General features: G+C 39.2%; 1 long non-coding RNA gene across 2 annotated transcripts in view; it reads left to right on the top strand.

Moving 5' to 3' along the window:
* LOC106150122 overlaps positions 1 to 21,735 on the top strand; it is a 42,066-nt gene extending 20,331 nt beyond the window's left edge. Inside the window, exons 3-6 of one of the 2 annotated variants that reach the window (XR_001236742.1) lie at positions 1,522 to 1,584; positions 14,765 to 14,827; positions 16,573 to 16,655; positions 21,488 to 21,735. This is a non-coding gene — a long non-coding RNA (uncharacterized LOC106150122). Of the gene's footprint in view, positions 1 to 1,521; positions 1,585 to 14,764; positions 14,828 to 16,572; positions 17,087 to 21,487 lie in introns of those variants that run through there. The other variant, XR_001236741.1, reaches the window with a different exon arrangement.
* The last annotated feature ends 3,294 nt before the right edge of the window (positions 21,736 to 25,029 follow it).

Here is a 25,029-nt window from a genome sequence, read left to right on the forward strand (position 1 = left end):
TGACCATCAGTCACCTTACTGAGAACCAAGTGGCTTCATCAGCACTCTGATAAGACCAGAGACAGACATGTAACAGAACCACCTATCCCAAGGTTAATGACCAATGGTGTGGCCTGATAGAAGAACTTTATGCAATAGGGACAGTGTGAAGTGATTGCTGATTGACTAATCCATGCATCCTCCTTGTCAAGGAGTTGGAACTTAAACATGTTAGTGAGACCAGGTAGCAGCAGAAGCAGTAGAGGCCAAGACAAAAAGGGCTACATTGTCACCTGAGGTCATAAAGAGCAGAGAAAAATGAATTTCTTTTCTAAAAAAGATAACCAGATACTCAGAGCTTCAAGATATCTTGAACTATGTTCATTATGTTTAATATGTTAACAAGCTTTCCTGGAGGTGGTTGAGATCTAGGCTTCCTTACCTCCCTTTGCAGCCTTATGAAAAAACAAAACAACAATGATTTTAAGGAATCCAAGTACAATTCTCTTTCCTGTAACCTGAAAGAACATAGCCAATATATAGGATTAGTCTTGATGACATAGTAAGGCAGAGGTGAAGGTTTCCTTGCAAAACGAAAGCCTAGGCATTCTCATGGAGCTAAAGAAGAGTTTCAGTGGCCACAATCTCAACAGTTCCATCTTTAGAAAAAGTGAAAACTCAACTGTTAAGGGCTGAATCGTGACATATCTAAAATTCATATGTTTGAGATAGTAACCCCCAGTACTTCATAATATGATTACATTGGGGGATAAAGTCTTTTAAAAGGTACTGATGGTAAAAAGAGGTCATTTGGGTGGTCCCTAAGCCAATGTGATTGGTGTCTTTATAAGAAGAGGAGATTAGGACCTACTCTCACACAGAAGGAAGACCATGCAAGGGCCCAAGGAGAAAGTGGCCATCTGTACCTCAAGGACAGAAACTGCAGGAGAAATCAACCCAACCTACAATTTGTTCTGCTCCAGAACCCCAAGAACATACATTTCTGTTGCTTACACCTCCTCATTTGTAGTACTTAGTATATGGCAGCCCTAGCAAAGACATGTAGAGGACGTGAAGCCACCTTCTGTCTTTACTCCTAAAGAATTTATGTTCAGACTCACAGGGCTTGTATCAGTGCTTTGTCTAGGCCTCGGGGTCCTCTTCCTCAGACCAGAGGCCTTCTCACCTACCACACCCCTGCATCTGATTTGCATGTGTTGCCAAAAAGGAGATACAAAGATGAGGGTAAGAGCAAATCACCAGAAAGGAATGGATAGGAAAATTATTCTCTGACTCAATAGCTGCTTGTAAAACCCTATGACTCTTGAGCTACCTTATTTTAAATGACTTTTGCTTGTTTTGCATTCTTATTACCATTCCTAGCTTTGTTCCTAACTGGAGAAAATGATTGGTTGCAGACATTCCAAAGTGACTTCAGCAGGCTATTTAAATATGTGGAACCAAGTCAGACTGACGGGCCTAAGCTTAATCAAGGTGTTATTCTTTCATTTAGTATTTACATCTCTGTTGATTCTTTTCCAGAGCCTGCTCTGGTGAGAGGAATCTGGGGCAGCTTCAAAATTTGTGAGAAAGTATCATGCATGTGTAAGTATTTAAGATTAAACTTTATTTTAGTTTTAGTTTCTGCTATTTTTTTCAGAGCACATGTACCTTTAGTTTTTTAACACTAGGACCTTGGAATGTTCTCCTTCAGTCTCCCACTAGTTTCTGATGGCAAGCTTTTAAAGCACAGTTCTGTTAGTTTTAGGGTGTTTTAGGACTCATTGTCTTATGCCCTTCCTGTCCCCTACTATACTCTCCTTGTTGTCATAGCACAAAGTATTCTAAATCTCCAATTTCCTTCTTGGAATGGTTGTCTTCCATTTATTTTATTTAGAGATAAGACCAAGCTTTTGCCTCTTAGCGAAGCAAAGCTTACTTAGCTGAGTCTGTTGGGTGGTATCTCTGGGAAATCCTGATGTCACAAAAGAAGGGGAAATTCCTAGAGACAATTTCAGCTTGTCTCAGGAAAACCTATTATTTTCTGCACACTGTATAGGTGAAATTCAAGCTTCTCCACTTGGCTCCTACAGATGCATGTGTGCCAGGCATTGTGTGTGAACCTGCTAGCTTATAACCCAGACTCTACCGTCACAAATATGAACATACTCAGCAGAGACCCCATCCAGTCTGTGCATATGATCGGTGATTGTTCTGCATGTGAATGCTACACATCAGAACCTGGTGGCCATGAAAGCTAGGTTTCTAATGAATGGAGAAAAAATAAAAATAGATCTGACTCATAAGTTCCAGTAAAACAGAAAGTAGCGCTCTTTTAAAAGCAGGGTCTAAAATAAAACATTCCAATCACAGCTTTTATGTTGACATCACAGAACATAATTTTGCTGCCAGAAAGGATGCGCTATGGAGCACAACACCAGGTTTAACGGGTGGGTTTTGTTTGTTTGTGTTTTAGCTTTTCTGGTGCTGCAGGGGAATGAATCCAGGGCTTTACCCAGGCCAAGCATTTGCCCCACAGTGAGCTACAGCCTGAGACCTTGCTTGTCTGTTTTTAAATAAACCTACTCAGCTATAGAGAAAGATAAATTCGAGGCCTTCATAAGTAAATGGTCCCAACTAGAGACCATACTCATAAGTGAAATAAATCAGACCTGCATGTGCAAGCACCACATTGTTTCACTAGTGTAAAACCTGAAAGAGTTAATTTAAACTAGGAGGTATGATAGACATTGTGAAATGATAGGAAAGCACTCAAGGGTAAAGGGCAACTGGGATGTGGGAAAAGAGAAGGGAAAGAAGGAGAAATTTTGTATGTATGTATATACAGGACAGTTAACATAGCTGTTCTACTGTCTTCTATTTCTTTGCTGAAATAAACTGTCAGTGAGTCCTTGATTGATCAATATTGCATGTATCTATCTGTTTTCATGAGAAACCACTTTGAAGATATCAATATGTGATACAAAAAGCATTGTTAATTTCCTACCACTTTGTTGGTAACTCTGTATTGTCTGTCCTGTTCTTTTGATATTTTGTAAAAGGTTGTCTGTCTGTTAATGTTTTCCTTTTATTTTAAAAATAAAAAAAAAATCTTTGGAGCATGTTTTTTATAGAGCTTGTTTTGATTTATATCTGACCCTTAAAATTTTTTATCAGTTATATGGTTACCAGAAGGTGATGTACAAATTAATATTACTAAGCCTTGAAGATTAGCTACTTAGTAATTAAAAACTGCATTTTTTTTTCCAGTTAACAATAGACTCTTCTTGCTGAATTTCTTTTACACCACTCTCAGACACAAAAGCAGTCCACTTCACCCAATTCCTTATTAGTCTATGGCTTGCTCTCAAATAAAGTGAAGATATAAATTAAAAGAAGAAACTGCATTTTTTGGGTTTCATTAATCATAGTCCTTGAGAGGAAAGACAAAGTTCTTCTTGCTTCCATTCTCAGTCACTAAAACTTTCTTTTGAGGAACTTTTTCTTTCTCTCTTTCTTTTTTGTTTTGGAACTCTGGAGAACATTCAGGGAAAGAGAATAAAAGCAACAAATAATTTGGAAAAGAGGATCAAAAAGAAAGCATTAGGAGAACAGGGAATGTTTAGTCTAGAAAAAAGGGGAATGAACAGAGACATACTTTTCCTAACTCTCATAAACACAATGAGAACAATTCCTTTTCACCAAAGGGTAAGGAATTTTTTTTTTTTTTAAAAAAACATGAGTAGAAGCACAAGCAACATATTTGACTTCAATATAATTTTTCTTTTTTAAAAAATACAGTGGAATGTTTAAGAACTCAGGAGTTTATCCTACAATAATTCAGGCCAATCTAGAGGTGAAAAATGTACCAATATCCATCATGGAGAGTGGAGAATTAATGTCAACCACAAAACAGAGTTAGGAATGTTTTCATCGACAATTAAAGTAATAGTAATACTTACTTCTAACAGTAAATTAACATTCATTGTTCATTGGTCAAATATGTATTCAGGCACTGCTCTATGATGCCAATATAAAAGTCTTGATGAGAATGCTTTGTTTTGGATCCTATTTTTGAATGAGCACTACATTTTGTGTTACTGGACTCATGAATCAGACCTGTTTTTACTTTTTTCTCCATTTATTGAAGCATTCGCCGCAGCTCATACAGGGTGTTCCATTTGCAAGCGCCATTCTGAGCGCTTCACACGTAGGCCTACATTCGCTCTTCACGGCAGCCGTACAAAGCAGGCGCTATCCTTTGCCTAGTTTTGCAAGTGAGGAAACTGCCAGGAAAGAAGCGTATAAGTATTTTTCTCATGTCATACTTTAGCCCATGATTAAAAATAAAATAACTACAATTTGAACCTGTGTCCTCTGAGAACCCAGAACCGAGGCGGCGTTAAATGCATGAGATTTATGGGGAGCGACACCTGTAGAGTACAAAGAGGCAGAAACGGAAGAGGTGGCCAGAGAAATGCTTTACACTGAAACGCAGGTGAGACATTTGCAAAAGAAGGGCCGGAGGGAAGTACTCAAGTGGAAGAGCCTCAGTTTTCTGTACAGAGCACGTCCCAGCCAGGTATACGGACAGGGAGGCTGATAAATGGAAGATGTTTGGATTAGGCATAAGTGGCCTACTTCAGTACCACCGTGGTACGTGGTAACTGCCTGAGTGCAGGGAGATGTGGCCTGCCATGAATACTTTTGAGGATCCAAAGCAGCACTCTCAGTAGGCCTTTTTGATGGGAGATTCTAGCACACCAACGCAGAGCCCAAGATATCTGGCACCAAAGCTATGCTCCTCATCATTCTGTTTTACTTCTCTCCTGGGCCTCATACTTTAAGGGCGTGGAATGAAGGCTATAGCTTCATCATCATGAGAGGTCTGAGTACTGAGAGGGGATGCTTCATTACAAAGCTCCAGGGGGCTCTATTCACATAGATTGCAGTGTAGCCAGGACAGGTAAAGCAAGGACACCAGTAGTAAAGAGTAATCTTCCAATCCAAACATACTTGTAAGTGTTGCTTTGGGACATCTCCAGTACATAAACTGTCATAAAATTTTTCAGCCAATATTTAAATATTTACCCAACACTTACTAAATGCAAGGCACTGTCTTAAGTGCAATGTAAAACATTAAGATCTAAAAGGCTTAACCCTTCCACCCAATGGCTTGCCTCTTAGGAAAGATGCCATAGACTTAGATAACTTCAGGCATAGAAGTGTGGTGTGAGAGAAAATGGCCATGTGAGGCACAAGATATGGTGCTATGTAAGGTTAGGGAAAAGCGGGGAAAGATTGGGCAAACTTTCACAAAGGGAAAAGGCAATGCAAATAGGACAGATGGGAGGAACTGAATGCTTCTTGCAGTAGAACAAAAAGAAGCTATAAGCCAGTCACAGAAGCAGAAAGGCAAACTTTAAATGACAATATCACGATTCTGATAATGTAAAAGAAATTTCTCAAAGTCCAGTTCCCTAAAGGAGCTAGAGATATATTAACCTGTGTTTTAGAAGAAGAAATAGATTTATTTTTTATTTCCATTCATTCTCTAGAGCTTTTATAACAAAGTATATGAATGAGGTCATTTAAAAGGCAGAAACTTATCTCACAGCTCTGGAAGCCAGAAGTCCAAGATCAAAGTATTGGCGGAGCTATTCTCCCCTTCCTCAGTCGTTAGAGAACTTTCCTTCTTTGCCTCTTCTAGCTTCTGGTAGTACCAGGCATTTCCTGACTTTTAGACATGTCACCCTAATTTTGCCTCTATCTTCACTGGTGCCTTCTTGTGCCTGTATCTCCACATGGTCATGTTCTTTCTGTGTCTCTGTCCATTTATAAAATTATCAGTCATATTAGATTAAAAGCCCACCCTAGTCCAATGTTATCATCTCCCAAGTATGAATGCAGTGTCTTTATTTCTAAATGAAGTCCTATTCTGTGTAATTGGGGATTAAGACTTCAACATATTTCTTTTGGGATTTATAATTTGATCCATATCTTTATCCTTTCAGTCAAAACTTTGGTATTATTCTTTGCTGTCTGTATTAAGACATTTTAATTTTATATGAGCAATTATTTGTCCCTTAGATTGTGTAGGTACTGGGAATTTTGTAAAGGAAACAAGCTTAAAACTATGTATTTATATTTTCAGGTTAGTAAACATTTCTCATATTAAAACATAAATAAAGTTTGTACTAGTCAACTTTCCATTACTGTAATAAATGGAAAATAATCAAATTAATAAGGTACAATGTTTATTTTAACTCATCATTTCAGAGATTTTAGACCACAGTCACTTTGCCTCACTGCTTTTAAGCTTGTAGTAAAGCAGTACCATCACAGGAGGACATGGCTCACATTATGGCAATTACGAAGCAAAGAAAAGAAAGAAAGGGTTGAGGTCTATCTTAGATACTTTCTTGTTGCTGGCACAAAATACCCAACACCTACAAGTTAAAGGAGGAAATGTTTATTTTAGATTAATTTGTAGAGATTTCATTTACATAGTCAGCTGGCTTTAAGGCACGACAAAGGAGAAAGACCTCCTTGACATGGCATGACAGACAGGAAAAAAAGAGACTTCCTTCTTCTTTCCCTTTTTATTCCATCTAAGCTACAAGCCTATTGGTTGGTACTGCCCACAACAAGGGTGGGTCTTCCTTCTTCAGCATGTCCATCATTCACACCCAGACTATGCTAAATCAATCAACAGACCAATCCAGTATCACACATCCATGATCCAGTCACTCCCAAAAACCCCACCAATAAGAGCATGAAGCTTTGGGGAGACATTAGATATGAGCCCTAACAGTGTCTTTATGTCCCTTTCAAGTTCAAACTACTTAGACCTAATTTCCTCCCACTAGGCCCCATCACTTAAAGGTTTCACCACCTCCCATTAGTGCTATAGGTCAGGGACCAACCCTTCAACACATGGACCTTTGGAGGACACTTAGTCAAACCATAGCAAAGTCCTAGAATAATAGTTGTTATCCTATCTATCTATCATCTATCTATCCATCTATCTATCTATCATCTATCTATCTATCCATCTATCATCTGTCTATCTATCTGACAAAAATGGACATCTTAATCCCTGCTTCTTGGTTTTCTTGAATCAGAAAAATCTCAGACCAAAAAAAGAAAAAAATCAGTTAAAACCTGCTATATAATTTCAGGTCAGAAATTTGCAAGGTAAAAACTGATATGCTAATCAGGTTCAGATTTTCAAATCACAAGAATCTGTCCCTTTATCTTTTACTACACTAGGCAGATTGAGGATGTTAGTTTTGACTAGACATGCCTGGGAATAAGCCAGTTAGTTAATTTAAACATGGAGTTAAACATAGACTTAGCCACATTTGGCAGATTGTATTTTCCAAAGATAGCCACAGGAAAATATATGCGGTCGCACTTGCTCTACTTACAATGTGATGTTCATAGTGCTGTATGGAGAGATGGAACTCCTAATCCCCTCCCTTCATTATGGACAGGGTGTTGTGGCCAGCTGCCAGAGAACAGACCGCTCTGGAAGCACAGCTTAGTGACTTCTAAGAAAATCATGGAAGGTGATACAGCTTCTGCCATGGTTTCCTCTCACCCTTTCTTCTCTTCTCTCCACTCTCCTCCTTCCTGCTCTATCTCTCTTCCAGTGAAATCATCTTTGGAACCCAGGACACAAGTAGAGTCCATCCATGGGTACCATCTCCTCCAGCTAGTTCTTGGCCAATAACTCGCATCAACCTGTGGTCAGGTGCACGGAGGAGCCTATAGGTTCTTCCAAGCAAGGGCCCAAATATTAGGCAGTAGAGGTAAGCTGTTCCTTCTGCATTCTTTAGGTATGGGTTCCAGCAGAACCCATGAGCTTATTCATGATTGTTTTATGCTAAGTTTTAAACTAAAGTAACTTACTACCCAGCTGTCATAACCAGAATGGCATATATGCTGCAAAATCACATGATATGAAGCTAAGTTCTTTGTTGTCCTATTTCTTCATGTTGCTAGAACATTATCTTGGCCTCTGAGAAGACAAACTTTTACAAAGAACAAGGAAGGACCACTAATGCTAAAATTTAAGAATTTTAGAATTCTTCATTCCTCTAAGAAAGGACCACTAATGCTAAAATTTAAGAATTCAGGCTGCCAACATTTAATAGAGACGCTTCTCTTTGCAGCTTCCTATGGCCTGGCTACTGCTTCTTAACCTGGTGTGGACTTGGCAAATACTTAATGCCCTTTAAACTAATGAACGGCAGTTTCATCTCAGGTGACTATACACAGAATATTGACTTATCAGTTTTACAAAGAAAGAGGTTTGCAAAGGTGACTCTGATTTTCTGGATTGCAAACTTACTGAGATAGGAAACTTGTTGGGAAAGCTAACATCCTCGGAATATATTACTGTTCAGAACATATTTCCTGTTTCCCTTCTGTCTTTTCTTCCTTCCTTCCTTTTCCCCTCTCCCTCTTTGATCCTTCCTTTTCTCTTTATCCCACCATCCTTTCTTATTTCCTGCCTTTATTTCTTTTTCAGTGGCTTCTACCTGTATATGAATGAGAAAGAGAGATGAAAAAGTTAAAGGAGAAGAAATAAATTCATTTTTATTAAAACTGCATATATGTGTTGTCCAGTTGACAATCAGTTACATGTGGATCTTAGAATTTGCCCCTTTTTTCTCTGACTGTTAGCTTTTCAGTAGAGGCAGCATATTTGCTTAAGCTCTCATTTTAGATGTATAAAAGTTCCTAGTTAAGTGCAATGATACTTTACCATGAGATTCAATAGTTCACTTTAAATCAATGTATTTGACATCTACAAGGTTATCATCAGAGAACCATGGAATAACTCTTTAAAATGTATAATAAATTCGGGGTTTCTAACCAGGCTTCTTTCTTTTACTACATACCAAAGTGAAGTTATTGGCCCGAGATGAGAAATTTGAAGCTGAATTTTAGTTTTGTCCCACCCCTCCCTGCTGCATTGGTCTTTGCAAAGTTGGTGGTAACAAATCCGGTAAGAAAGGGGAGCGCACATCACAAGATCAAGAGCTGGGACAATCTGGTGGTGGTGAAAGGTTGGAGAGATACCAAGAGTGGAATGGAAACTTAGTGTGACTACTTTTCCTTTTAATCTATTGTCTAACCTTTGGATCCATTTGAACCTTCTAATTATGCTTAAAGAAAGTGCCAAGTTTAAGACTCTCTGTACCAAAACTGCACTGCTCCCAATTTTCTGCATACCCTGTAGTCCTCGTACAATACATTTCCTTTTATGTGTGTCCTAATGGCCCACTGAGGTCTTCTCAGATCCAAGTTCACTCTTCTTTGTGTGGTGGAATCTTGATTTTAAAACTATACTATAAATTTATCAGGTCTTCAATAACTACACTAAAAATATATTCCTCCTTTATTGCATTTCTTTTTATGTGCTTGTTTTGTTAGATAAGTTCACTTATAGTTCTTTAAATTTAGATCCATTTAATTTGGAAAAAATAAACTCCTTTACTTTTACTCTTTTTTCCAAGGTAGGTGGGAATCTGGGACTTGGAATGTGCTTCCTTCTTTAGGGTGAATTAAGCTTTTAAAACAACTTTAGCAAGTTTGGGATTCTTGTCTGTCAGGAGCTTCTACAAATAATCAGGAGTAGAAACAGAAAATGAAGTTACAAAGCTGAGAATGTGAATGTTAAAGCTCCTTTATATGACGGCTCTGACTTAGGGATTATAGAAAACAAGCTGTAACATTTTTGTTTAGGTTTTTATATATTTTTATTACAGATGCCAAAATATTTGACTCAGAATAAAGGGCCAAGCTTGAACTTCTTAGAGGTTTGAGAGCCCCCAACTTCCCTTGGGAGTATGGTCTGCTCTGTGACACAGGGCCTGTGCCATTCTCTTTAGCATATTAGTATCCTCTACCATGTCTCATCTTGGGACAGAACCAAATATCCAGATAAGTAAAAACACTCCTAGGACCCCCACCTAGTCCCTTCTGCTCCTACCTCCTTATTCCTTCCTTGTTACTAGCAAAATTCTCCTTAGAGCTTGATGGTGTCTGTGCTCACTTCTGCATCCTGGAAACAGGGCTGTCGTCCCCAGGAGACATTTAAGATGCTCCTGTCCATGTTCCTCTAACATCCACATTATCAAATCCAATTACAGCCCTGAAATGCTTAACAATGAGATATAGTCTCGGAAAAGTATCCGGTTGTTGTGTCACTGTGTGACATCATAGAGTGTGCTTATGCGATCCTAGACGGTCTAGGCTCGGTCAGTCACTGCAACCAAGACACTCAGAGCAATCAAAAGATGTGATAAACAGATGCATGTGGCTGCAGTTGGTGTCACACGACACTATTACTGGACATTTTTTTATAAGTAGGCACACACTCAAATGATTAGTCTTAGCATCTAAGCAGTAGCTCCCTTAATGATAGCAAGTAATTGAAGACTATGTTGTGAGAGCAGTTAGATTTCCACTGGTGAACATTCACAAATCTTTTCCATTTTCTCCTCCTTTGGTGAATTTTATTTTATCTGAATTTAGAATGTAGTCATAACTATGGAAGCTGTTTTTGGATATAATTGTCAATTGTTGCAATTCTAGAAATGCTACAAAATTAACATTTTTGTTTGTTTCAAATACATTGGTTCCAAGACTATGTCACGGTAACCCTTCTTACTCTCAAGAATTACAAAATAAAGACGTTGATATGGAATTCATTGCTACACTGCCTGGGAATATGAAATTGTATCTATAAAACACTGATGTAATGCTATGAGCTCATAATATAAACAGATATCAACTCATTTTGTGGTACATTGTATCATTAAAATACTTTTGGTATAGTTGAAATGAAAAAAATAAACCAAAGTGGGAACCAACAGGTGTGTGGCTTCAAACATACAACCCAGTAATCCTAAATCCTAACTGGAGAAAATACAAAAGCTGAAAATCAGGTTAATTCAGTATATTTAACAACTTGGAATGTGGGAAGCACTTTAACATTTTAAGGGGAAAAAACACCCAAGTTAAACATAAAGCATTGCTGATCAAAATACTCTATCACTGGGAGAAAGGAAGGAAAGGTGAATAACAGGGTAAGAGAAAAGAAAAGAGTTTGCTACACAGGTGCCATGAAACCAATCTCTTCAGCTGTGTAGTCAAGAAAATAATGGTATTGATTAATCATTTGCTCTGCGTTGTCACACTTTGCAGATGCTGAAGCCACAAAGAGCCTGAACGTATGACCAGGGCAATCATAGCTCAGCAAGAGTGTAAACGTCAGTGTGGAGTGGAGAAGTGGGGCCACGCTTGGGAGATGTAGGACTTCAGCTCAGTCTTGTTGGATGTGCAGGGCTTTGGAAATAGATATGGGCAGTGAGAAAGAGTGGGAGGAGATAGGTATGTACTTAAGCAAAAATAAATTAAAGCAAATACAGTCATACCTCAGCTCATGAACACTTCCATTCAGGAACAATTTGGTTCAGGAACAGAAACATTCTGCAAAATTTTGCTTCTGTTGGGGAACTCCAACAGCAGGTGATAAACATGACCATGACCAACTTCCACACATGAACACAAACACGGCCATCTTCCCTGCTCAAGCATGTGGTCATGGCTTCCTCTAGTTGAGATCATGGTCATAGAAAGACCTGTGCACACTTGCCGGAAGCTTTTTCTGTGTGTGTTTTTTAGCACATAAGTACCGTCCAGTATTATTCAATCCAGCATGGCTCCAAAGAAAGTGCACAGCAAGTACAGTGGTGAAAAGTAAGTGCAGGGTGGTAATGAAGGTGACAGCAATGTGAAAAGCAAGAACAGTAAGAAAGTTTTGAAGAGAATAACCATTGAGTTGAAGAAAGAAATTCTAGAAAAGCATGACGGTGGTATTTGTGTGACCTGGTCTCAGAGTACAAGATGGCAAAGTCAATAATCTCATCTCGACTATTTTGAGGAATAAAGATGCCATGGAAGGAGGCAATGTGGCTAAAGGAGTAGCGATGTTAACCAAGAGAGGACACAGTGCTGAAAGAGGTGGAAAAACTTTTGTCAATGTGATCGAATGAAAAAACAGCTGGCAGGTGACATTATTAGTGAAGCTGTGGTCTGGGTAAAAGCCAGGAAATTACACAGTGATTTACTGAAAGAGGTGGTGAATTTCAAGCCAGTAGAGGGTGGTTTGATAAACTCCAAAAGAGAAGTGGCATCCGCAGTGTGGTAGGGCATAGTGAGACTTCCTGTTCTGAGCAGGCCACTGCAGAAGCTTACAAGAAAGAACTCACAGGATCCGTAAAGAGGATACATTGCTTAATAAGCGTTCAACTGCAATGAAACAGGGTTCTCCTGGAAGAAATTCTGAACAGAACCTATATCATACAGGATGAAAAGGCACTGCTGGGGGACAAGCCCATGAAAGAAAATGGACCCTTGTCCTGTGTGCAAACACAAGATCTGATCTGAAGATGAAGCCAGTACCATTCCCAGACCCCTCATGCATTTAAGAAAGAGAATGTGAACAAAGCTAGACTGCCAGTCATGGGGAGGGCCAATGGGAAAGCCTAGGTCACAAGAAAGTTGTTCATGGAATGGTTCACACCCACTGTTAGGAAATACCTTTCTGACAGCCAACTGCCTGAAAGGTGTTGACTTCTAATGGACAATGTCCCACACACCCTCCAACTTTGATGGATGATATGGATGCTAAGGATGACTTCATAAAGGTCAAGTTCCTCTCCTCCAACATGACACCTCTTTTGCAGCCCATGGACCAGGACATGACCTGCAACTTCAAGATGGTACACAAAGATACTTTCCATCAAGTGTTTTAATGTCACTGAAGAGACATCCTTGACTCTGAAATAGTTCTGGGAGAAACATTTCAATGACCTCCACTGCACTGACCTTACTGACAAAGAGGGTGGGAAGATGCCACGTACCAGACCTTAAACTCAGCCTGGAGGAAACTGCAGCCAGAATGTATCACTGAATGTGACTTTGAAGGGTTTGATACATGGATAGTAGAGGAGATTGTGCCATGGGCAAGAGAATGTGTCTGGATGTTGATGGTGCAGACATAGAGGAGCTCACTGAGGATCATAAGGAGGAGCTGACAATGGAAGAACTTGCTGAGCTCCAGAGTGTGTGAGCAGCAGAAGGTGCTGTTGAGGAGCATTCCTCTGAGGAAGGGGAAGACAGGGAGGAGGTTAGCAATGATGTGATAAAATCCATTATGGAACTGTGGAATGAGTACCACCAGGAGATCTTTGAAAAGCGCCACCCCAACATAGCTGTAAAGCCCAGAGTGTTGAAGTTGACGAACAATAACATGGTCTCTCAGGGGCCGGGGATTTAGCTCAGCGGCAAAAGCGCTTGCCTGGCAAGTGCAAGGTCGTGAGTTCGGTTCCCGGTACCGGAGAAAAACCTAAAAAAAAAAAAAAACATGGTCTCTCATTTCCAGAGGGTTGTGCAGTGCAGGACAAAACAAAGTGACATTAGAAGTTTTGCCAAAATTGACCCTGCAGCTAAGAGATAAACAAGAGAGGAAACGCCTGAAGGAGATCTCCCTTATGGCGGGGGACTCTCCCTCCAAACTATAACCTTTTCCCAGCCAATCTTTCTGTCCTTCATGCCAGAAGTCACCTCAAGCGATGTTAGTGTTCTCTCTCTTCATACTGTGTGGCATTGAAATTTGTTTTGTACCTTGTGGTTAAAAAATGCATATGGTACAGAACAGATTAACCTTATTTACACTGAACCTTACGAGGAAATTTGATCAGTTTATTAGCAATTTGGGTAGTGACCAGAATTGTGGAACAAGTTAAGTTTGTGAACGTACTACTGTACGTTAGACACAAGGTTTGACAGGGTACATTGATAGAAATGGAACATTTCATGAGTGAAGGAATCTAGTGAATGAAGGAATCACGGGTTTTGTACTGTAGGCTGCAGTGTGGGGAGGCTGTAGAAGCACCTGGAAACTTCAGGTAAGGGTGGGTGGAAGAGTGATAACTCAGAAAGGGAGATGCCTTTTGGCATCAGCCTCGCTGCAGGGAGGGAAGCTTGAAGTTATAATGTGGATCTTGATGGTCCTGCAAAGGCCCGTGTGTTGGAGCCTATGATGCTGTCAGGAAGTGGTGGAACCTTTAAGAGGTGGGAACTTAGTGGAAGAAAGTTAGGTCATAGAGGGAGTGTCCTTGAAGGGAATATTAGGACCCCAGCTGCTTTCTACCTCCCATCTGCCAAAAGGTAAGTAGTTTCCTCTACTGTGTGCTATCACCATGACACATTGTGATGCTGCAGGCCTAAAACCAACCGAGCCAATTGGAAACCTCTGAAAGAGTGAGTGTACAAAATCTTTTTTTTTTAATAAATTGTTTATCTTGGGTATTTTGTCACAGCCACAGAAAGCATACTAATACATTCAGGTCATTCTATTATGCCAATTTTTTTGCAATAAGGTGTGAGAAATTATAAAGATCTGTGCTGTCATGGTGGTAATTGTAATAGTCATGAAGGAGTAACCCCAAGAGGTAGTATGATGGGGTCAGAAGGAGAAATTTATCAAGTGTTGTGAGTTCTGTATTTTATATATATTATCTTACTTAATTCTCATAATGGGCTTTCCAAAGGGTATTATTATTATTCCAGTTTAGAAGTAATTGCATCCCAGTGGCTTACTAAAGAAGTGGAACTACAGTAGACTGAGTGAGTGATAGATAAGATGAATCAAAATTTTTTCATTTGTTTGTTTTATAAAGCTGAATTTGTGTTTTTATTGTAGTTTTCTCCTAAATCTGGGACCTAACATTGATTTGTGTGCTTGTATGTCAAAGACAAGTGCTGAGTAAGTAGCAACAAAAGCAAAACATGATGAGCAGACTTCTTTTAGTTATTGTTCTTTATTCCTAAAGCTGTGTTTGGCACTAAATCCACTGGAAAAGAAAGTAGGTAAAAATCTTGAAAACATAAGGGTAAGCAGAGAGTTCATGGACAAAAACCAAACTGCACGGGAAATACTTTGAAGAATCAACAATTGGGATCTCATCTTATTGAAAAGTTTTTGCACATCAAAAGCAATCACCAACAGAGTAGAAAGAAAACTGATAAATTGGGAAAAAAAATTTAGCCAATTGCCTCTCAGACAAAGGACTTCTATCTAGAACATATAAAGAATTTTTAAAAATCAGGCCCCCAAAATTGAAAGACCCAGTCCAAAAATGGGCATCTGCAATGAATACACACTTCTCAGATGAAGAAATACTAATGGTGAATAAATACATGAAAAATTGTTCAACATCATTAGTCATTTAAGAAATGCAAATTAAAACAACATTGAGATTCCATTTCACCCGAGAAAGAATAGCTATCATCAAGAAATCAACCAGTAACAAATGCTGGAGAGGCTGTGGGGACAAAGGAACCCTACTCCACTGCTGGTGGGAGTGTAGATTGGTGAAACTACTGTGGAATCAATTTGGAGATTCCTCACAAAACTAGGGTTAGAATTTCCAGTTGACCCAGCTATTCCCCTTCTGGATATTTTCCCAGAAAAACTAAAAACATCATACAACAGTGATATACATGCATCCATGTTTATAACAGCACAATTTGTTATACCTAAATCTTGGAAACAACCCAAATGCCCAACTGAGGAATGTATAAAAAAGATGTGGTATTTTTATACAATGGAGTATTACTCAGATATAAAAAAGATAAACTCAAGGCTTTTGTAGGTAAATGGATACAACTAGAGACCATACTCATAAGTGAAATAAATTGGGCCCACATGTGTAAACATCATATTGTGTCCCTGGTGTAGGAACCTGAAAGAGTAAGTAAAACCCAAAATGTACAATAGATGATGCAAAAGGAAAAAAAAATTGCTCAAAGGAAGGAACAATTGGGATGAGGGAATGAAGAAAAAAGAAAGAAGGAAGGCAAAATAGAAATAAAGATAGATAGATAGATAGATAGAGTGATAGATATAAAAGAATAGCTGGGATAACTGTACTGCTGATGTCTGATGGTATATTGAAAGGAACAGTTAATGCTTAAATTTTTTGTATTTTGACCAATTTTGCACGCTTATATCTGGTAATCTGAGCAACTGATTTGAAGACAACAATATGCAATGGAACAACTACTGGTGAATTCCTACCATCTTATCTAGTGAAACTCTGTATTCTCTCTAATGTTTTACTTAATAATTTTTTTATTCTCTTTCATAAAAAAATTATTTTAAAAAAGGTTTGAACAATCATTCTTACATCTGGTAATCTGAGCAACATAGTTAAAGAAAACAATATGTAATATAACAACCACTGGTAATTCCTATCATTTTGTTTTGAAACCCTGTATCACTTTTAATGTTCTTGCTTTGTTTTGTATTTGTCTTTGATGTTGGCTGTTGCTATTTTTTTTTTTTACTACTCTCTTTAAAATTAAAAAAAAAAACTAAGTGCTTGGTTTTCAGTAAATAAAAGGTGAACAGCTGATAGTAAAGCACAGTTTACAAAAGACTCATGATGAGCGATGACTACCTGGTTAAAGCAAGCATCTATCCCTAACTTTGTTCTCTTGCTCCTTTAGGTCGCTGTGACAGGAGGCTGGAAAGAGATGTCAAGCCAGAGGTCTCTGTTCAGGCAGTACTGAGTACTCCCTGACTGCTCCATGTGAGAGATTCCCCAGGCTGAGTGTAACCAGGGTAACCCACATGGGCATCCTGAAAGCAGCAACACCAAGGTGACAGAACACAAATGGGCCAGGAGTTAAAAATGCAGCTTGAGTTTGAGATTTAAACTTTAAAAATGGAGCAACTCTCTCTAAAGCAAAACAGAAGCTTGCAGTCTCATTTCATTACCCGCCGGGGCCTTTGAGCCGTGAACTTTCCCCCACTTCAGAAACTTCTCTGGAAAATTCATTTCATGCTTCTCTACTCCAGTAAAACCCTTGACCGAGCTGTTACAAAACAGGAGACTTGGCAGAGGGAATGTGAGAAATCACTTGATATGGTGGAGCCAGTTGGCACCCGTGAGAGCCATGTGCCTCTGACCTTTGGTTCACCTGTAATCTTGGACCATGACCTTCTCCCAGCAGAGGGAACTTTCTGATTCTTCTTGTGCCAGGTGACTGGAAAGCCAATAAAGCCCATGTATCACATTTTTTGACACACAAAAATATGTCTCTTAGGCCATAGGTGCCCCGGGTTCAGGGCTAGTGTTTCATCAAGCTCTGGGCAGTCATTTTAAGGGGTTTCTTTGATAACTACCCAATCCCTTTGAAAGCCTCCATTTGGATTCTTTCCCTTATAAAGTCAGACCTCCATCAGTTACCTCACTGCTGCTAACACTCCTCTGAAATTGGTATGATAACCACCCGCTTCTCTCTCCTATACAGTTCTACCCAGTGATCTTTTGCTCAGACCCTTAGACAGCCAAATTCCTGTTTTCTACCATATTTGATTCAAACCTTAACTTCTTTTCTCCAGTTCTAATTTCTTCCTCTTCTAAGAAAAGATTTGCCTTTTCAACAAAAATTTTTTGAGTGCCCACTGCTAAGCAAGAATTTTTTGAAGTTCTTGGATTATAAAGACAAATAAGGTATCATCTTGACCTTGGAGGGACTTAGAGCATTAAGATAAGTTAAATCTTTTAGATTCAATGGCAAGTTATACGGGGGTGGGGTCATCAGTTCCACTAGGAGGGCAGGAAAATCTGCTCAAAGAGCATCTGAGATGTTCAAATCTCTCTCCTAAATAAAGTATGTAAGTGAAGTGTTAAGTATATTAGCTTGATTTAATCATGTCACATTTTATGCCTATATCAAAACATCACACCAAAGCCCATAAAGGTATATAATTAAGATTTTTCAATTAAAAATCATATTAATAATTTTAACAACCACACAGGAAGAACTTTTTAAATTCCATTCTCTCTACCCTCTAAATCAACTATAGTATTAACATTTTTCTTTCTATCTCAGAAAAGTTTACATGCTTCCCCCAACACTAATGTTTCATGTGGATCTTAAAAACAAACTTCATATTCCAATATGAAAGTGAGGTAAAAGAGTGGCAAAAATACTATGAAATGATAACAGAAAATCTCAAGAAAGAAAAAATATCTGCCATGACCAGTCAATTTTATGACAGTTCCACTGTTGCTCATTTTTGTGTATCTGGATCACTTTTCCTTTCCTATTTTTTGTAGTAGTAACCACAGCTCTGTGTATTCTTTGTTGGTCCTCTTCCCCTTCCTCCAGGAACTGACTTCTTTCAGTTCTGTCTCTTGACCTTCCTCATTCACCCTCCTGTTCACATCCATCTCACCTGTTCTAAGACAAAAGAAGCCCAGTGGCTTCCTTCACCTTGTTAGACAGTCTTATCCTTTCCTCCATGAGCTGCTCCCAGGCTAACCTGTTTTGCTTGTTGATCTCTTCCCTCTCTCTGTGGCTTTCTTCCTTCCATGCCCCTAAGCTGTCCATCCTTAAGTATTTTCCCTCTATATTGCCAATGATTCCTTCTACTGTTTCTTTCTTATGTGAGTTTGTCTTCATCGGTCCACCAAAGGGGCAAACTAGTAATGCCCAGGTCTCACCCACACCAGCTTCTCTTCAGCCACTGAAGATTTCCAATGAACCCTTCTCATGGCTTTGCAAAGTCACTTCTGAGCATCTTGCCTGAACTTCAGGATCACTTGTGACTTACATCTGGACATCCTTACCATAGTCACCGCCGAGTTTACAGTCCTCAGTTTCAGCCAGTCATGCCAGAAAGATGAACACCATCTTATCTCTTCCTTGATCCTGAGTTCCTTAAATTCTTCTTAAAACATATATCTGAAACCTATCACTCATTCTCATTAATATTTTGTAAAATCAGACCCTGAGTGTTTCATATCTGATCTATTTGATAGGTTCTTCTTACACTTTTTATCCCATGCTATTTCACATATTACATCTCTAGAGTACAGGTCATTGTTTAAAATACCACTTCTGTAGTTAAAAATTGTTGATGATGATTTTCCACTCCTTGCAACAAAATCCGCATTTCTTACATAGCTCTCAGGCAGTGTGTAATTTGCCCCCCACATACTTTTCCCACCTCATTTCCCTCCTAAGCATTCCCCATGCACCCTCTGATGTAGCCACATACAATAGTGGAGGTTGTTGTGCTGCTCTAAACATGCTGTAAATCCCCTAGCTCTCAAGACCTACTGTGGCTTTCCCTCTGCCTGGAGATCCATATACATCTGAAATCATATTCATGCTCTGAAGTCCAGCCTAAATGGCCCCATCTCTATGAAGTTCCCTAGATCCTGCTTTCTCCTGTTCCTTAAGAAATCAGTCACACACCCCTCTCTATTCTGAGTTCTCAGAGTGGTTACCAAACCTAGCTGTGCACCAGAATCAACTAGGAAGTTTAAAAAGATATCACTACCTAGTCTTTATTTTACCCTCTTACATGAGGACAACTTGGAATAAGCCCTGGACACTAGTAACTGTTTTGCAGGCTTTTTCTTTAGTGGTAAATACACGTAAAATTTACCATCTTAGCCATTTTAAATGTACAGTTCAGTCATATTAAATACACTTATAATGGTGTATATCCATTTCCAGACTCTTTTCATCTTGCAAAACTTAAACTCTGTACTCATTAAACATTAACTACTTATACACACACACACACACACACACACACACACACACACACACACATCCCCTGATTACCATCATTGGATTTTCTGTCTATATGATTCTGGCTATTGTAAATATCTCACGTAATATTTATGCAGTAAATATTTCACTTAGCATAATGTCCTCCAGGTTTATTCATGATGTGATTTGTCAGAATTTTCTCCCTTTTTAAAATTCTACAATATTAAATTCTATCTATCTACCTTTCTACTTATCATGTTTCACATTGTGTTCATTTACCCACCAGTGCATACTTGGGTTGCTTTCACACTTCAACTATTGTGAATGACATTGTTATGAATACTAGTGTACAATTATCTCTTCAGGATCTGCTCTTAATTCTCTAAGATAGTGTATATCCAGAAGTAGAATTGCTGGATCATATAATAATTCTATGTTAAATGTTTTGAGGGGCTACCATACTGTTTTCCTTAGTGGCTACACTACTTTACATTTTCATCCATCATACACAAAGCTTCTAATTCCTCCAGTCCTCACTGACACTTGTGTATGCATTTATTTTTGTTTTATTTTGTTTCAGAAAGTAGCAACCCTAATGGATATATACTGAAGTCAGATATCAATTACTTAGAATTGTGAGTTCCAGTGTGAATTCACTGCACACTATCGCACTTACTTGTGCATGTCCCCCTTTTAATTGAATCTTAATAATGCAACCAATACCTGTGAATTCACCACCAGGTTTAGGAGCTCGAATTTTACAAGTAACCTTTTACCTATGTGGTCCTCGTCCATGTTATCTATTTGCCTACACCAGAGGTAACCACTTCCCTGAAATTTATGTGTCCATTTTTAAAATGTTTCATTATGTATGTGTGTATGTAAATGTATATATACTTAAACAATATATTATTGACTTTTGGTTGATGTTGAACTTTATAAAAAGTTCTCTCTAAGCACTGACATTTTTCTGAAGCTCCAGATGGTTCTCGTGCACGGGCAAAGCAGACCCAAAGCAGACCGAGCACTTTCTTATGTGGCCTTTAGGCAGCTGGCTCCTTCGTCACCTCTGTGACCATCTGACTGGCCTTCCTTTGGCTCTGGCTTTGGGAATCCTGCCTCATTCTGACCTTTGATATAGGTTTGCTGGAAGGGGCTCCCTGATCCTAGGTCTCTCATACATTCACTCAAGGAATTCTGCTCTCAGCTTTCTCTGGGTCTGAAGTCATCCTACTGTCTTTGGTTCTTCCATCCTTTATCTTGTCTCTGCCCCTTCTCACCGTGCTCTTTTGTCCTCAGCCCACCCTACAGCCTTTATTCTTTTTTTTTTGGTTTTTCTCTGGTGCCGGGAACTGAACTCACGACCTTGTGCTTGCCAGGCGGGCGCTTTGCCGCTGAGCTAAATCCCCAGCCCCCCTATAGCCTTTATTCTTAATAATGGCAAAGGAGAGCTAGTGATATCGCAAACCTTGGTATGTGAAAACTTTCGTAGAAGAGAAGAACAAAACCAAACAATATTTCCCTTGTATCTTTAGCCTTTGCTGACTGGGGAAGGCAGACGCGGGTTGGGGAAACCTCACATTAAAGAAATAGGAACTCAGTTACTCTTTATCCTGTGGACTAGCGGGATGTCTCATGGTGGGATGAAATGAGTTCCATCTCTGACTTCATCAGTTCCCCCCTTCCTTCTTTCAATTTATGATCATAATTTGTGAGCCTTAATGTAGATTAAATTCCATTTATTTAAACAGGTTGTAAAAAGCTTACGATGAAGAGGACTCATATTATTCTAGGTTAGCCTGGCTCTAGAATAACAAATTACCTTCTTCTCTGCCCTACCTATTTCTAGGATTTCTGTTCATGTCAAGACAACGTTAAAAGGATGAAGAAGATGATGGAAAAATGACCTGTCCTGTCCACATTTTGTGAAACAGCTCAGGTACAGTGGAATGGAGTGGGGATTTCCTTCTGACTGTTCTTTGGCTGTAATGTTAAAGTCCTGCTCCCCAGGTTGCGGTGTTAGCATCTTTCCATTCTCCCAAGTCCAACTGCCAACTGAGGCACAGAGAGGCAGAATGAGTTGAAATAAAGTGCCCTTCGTGCTGCCATATTGAACTTTGAAGATCAAGTCTGCTGAATAAAATTTTAAAAAACATGACATTTGTAAATGAAAAAAAAACCTTAGTACTTACAATAAGTTAGTTTATATGGTTCAGATGGAAAGTAACATAGCAGCTTACATTTTGTCTCAGGAAATCAAAAAGATTCTGATTTGAGAACCACTGCAACAAAAGTTTGCTATTACCAGAGTGGACTAGAGTTCAGAAAGTTAATGAAATTATATTCATAGAGTTTCCATATATTAGATCACATTTAAACATCATTTGTAGAAACTATGAATTTCTCAAACATTTTCTTGTGTCACCCGTCCACTTGTTCATTGGACGCTCAGAAGCTTTGTGAGAGGGGCGGCATTGCCTTCCCCATGCCTGCCTCATACATGCGCCCTTGGCAGAGGTGCACAAGCCTTCCTCCACACCCACACAGCTGGCCTGTCCACAGCCTGGCCCTGAAAGGAGCTCTGGCTTTTAAAGTTGCTGTTTTCTTTTTCTCTTAAATGATGGTCTTAATTTGAATCCAAACCTCAAACAAACATGATGTCAGGGAGGGGCACAGCAGGGCATTCAAGAAGATTAGGTGTCTTTGAGTTATAAAAACAGTGAAAGCAGGAGGCCTTGAAAGTCAACATTTAATAATCTGAGTCATGCTTGTAGATTTACTCCTCTGCTTAGACAAACAGTACCATCAGCATTGCCCTAAAACCTCCCCAGCTGCCTGTGACGCAGTTGGAGGGTGATGCGAGGACACTAGGTAGCAAGCATCTCGGGGGACTCTCCTGCCCTATAGACCCAGGCCAAGGCCCGAAGCACCGAGATTCTGGAGAATAATCTTTACTGTCTTCACTCACAGACAAGTGTCTAAGAACTCCGTTAACTTGTTTTTTGTTTTTTGGTTTGTTTTTGTTGTTTTTTTTTTCCAGTACCGGGAATCGAACTCACGACGTTGCACTTGCCAGGCAGGTGCTGTGCTGCTGAGCTAAATCCCCAGCCCCCGTTAAGTTGTATTCTTATTTGGAAGTTTGTTTTACGGTCTATTGTTCTGAACAAAACAAAAACATAAGGATAGGTAAATAGATCTGCACCGCCCACAACAGCAAAATCGACTCTTAACTATTTGAGGTTAAGTTTCATACAGCAGTTACCAAAATGAGGTCTCAGCACAAGGAGCACTCAGACTTTCAGAAATGCAAATTCTCGGGCCCTGCCTTAGATTTGCTGAGGCAGAAACCCTGGGGTGGGATCCAGAAGCAAGTGCTTAAGAAGTCCTCCAGGTGATTCTTGCGCTGGGTCGAGATTAAGGACCGCTGGCTTCATACCCTTCACTATGCAAAGACCCTCAGGTGTCTGACTGCCAGGCACTGTGTAGGGCTGCTCACTGATGAGATACACCAACAGGCTCTCTGGAGCACCTAAGCTATACTCCTAGCACTTTTCTCAGGCCCAAGATAAGAGTAATGCTGAGGTAAATTAATTATCCTGCTATCAGCCAAAGCCTACTGATGTAAAAGACATAATCAACTAAGCATCACAGAAAGATTTAAAAAAAACTTAGATTTTCCTTTTTGTTCTTTGCAATAAGTCTTAGAGCGCATTAACTTTCTCTAACTCTTTCGGTTAACTCTGAGGAATAGAAGACAAAGCCAGGAAACCACTCAGTTTTGTTACCATTAAAGGAGAAATGCTGGATTCTAAAAAAACAAACAAAAAAACCACTTATTACTTAAAGGCAAAGACTTTAACTATATCTCTTTTGCAGATAACACACTCCTTAGTCTGAAATAGGTATGGAATAAACATTTATTGAAATTAAGTCAAAAAGTATGTAAGAGTAAAGGAAAGAAGTATAAAGGGAAAAATAGAACACAACCTACGAAGAAATATAAACATGCAAGACAGAGAAATGGAAAATATATACTTGGCCCTGTCTGTAGATTCAGCATCCATGTATTCAATGAATGTAAAATATTTTTATAACTTGCACATGCCGAGTGTGGTGGTGAAGGCCTATAATCACAGCACTTGGGAGGCTGAAGCAGGAGGACTGCAGTGAGTTCAAGGCCAGCCTGGGCTACACAGTGAGTTCAAGAACAGCCTGGAAGACAGAGCAAGACTCTGTTTTGGAAAAAAAAAAAAAAAAGAGCCCAAAAAATAAAAACAAAAAACTTGCACCACTACTAAACATGTACAGATTTTTCATGTCATCATTCCTCAAACAGTACAGTATAATAACTATTTGCACAGTATTTACATTGCATTAGGTATTATAAGAAACAGACAGATGATTAGTGCACAGGAGGATCCACGCAGCTTGTTTACAAATGCTGTGTGGCATTTTCATGGGGACTTGAGAATCTGAGGATTTTGGTACCTTTAAGGGGTCCTGGAACCAAATGCTCTGGATACTGAAGGACAAGTAGGTATACAGAGAGGAGAAAGACAGCTACAGGAAAAGAAGTAAATGACAGAAGTAAAAAAGAAAAAAGAAAGATCCCTTGAGATACAAGGAACTAAGCTGATGAATAAACTACAGGAGAAAGATTCATCAAGTTCAATTTCAATGATCTAGCTACAAAGGAACAAAAGAGTTGCCCCTTTAAAATTATTCATAAAAATCCTCACCCCTGAAAGGCTGGCCAAATATCAAGAATGAAGAGCAAACTCTTCCTTTACAGAAGGAGCACCTTTTTTCAGGTAGGGACATTTGGATCCATGATGCAGTGAGACTCCATTCCATGCTGCGCAAGCCAAGTAGGATAGGTAGATTTGAGGAACGAGGACTATTCTTGTACCAAGAGAAAAAAAGAGAGATTTTGGTTCTTTTAAAAATTTTCACTTTGATGAGAAGATTTCTCAGGCACTCAACTCCCAGCAGCTGCTGCACAAATGTGGGAAGCACAGCTCAATGGAGCAAGGTTGGTGAATTCTCACCTTGAACCACAATTCACCGTTCACTTCTCAACCAGTCAGTACCTATCTCATGCTAGGTTTCCATCTCTGAAATAAGAAGGTACCCCAATATAACATAATGCACAATAAGTAAGAAAAGTGTTCCTGAAGACTTAGAAATGCAAATGCTTAGTAAATCACATCTTAAATTTGTGAATAGTGTTTTATAGCAGTAACCTAATAGTTCAAGAGCAGCGGTAGGCAGAGTTACACTAAGCAAAAGGTATGATGTGATGTGAATATTGGCAACAGACATATACACACTAAGAGGAAGGAGCCTGCTTATTCGAGAAAAACCATCAAAAGGCATAAAGTCCGTCCACCA

The sequence above is a fragment of the Chinchilla lanigera genome, unplaced genomic scaffold (genome assembly GCF_000276665.1).
Source record: "Chinchilla lanigera isolate Chin_1 unplaced genomic scaffold, ChiLan1.0 scaffold00064, whole genome shotgun sequence".
Lineage (NCBI taxonomy): Eukaryota > Metazoa > Chordata > Mammalia > Rodentia > Chinchillidae > Chinchilla > Chinchilla lanigera.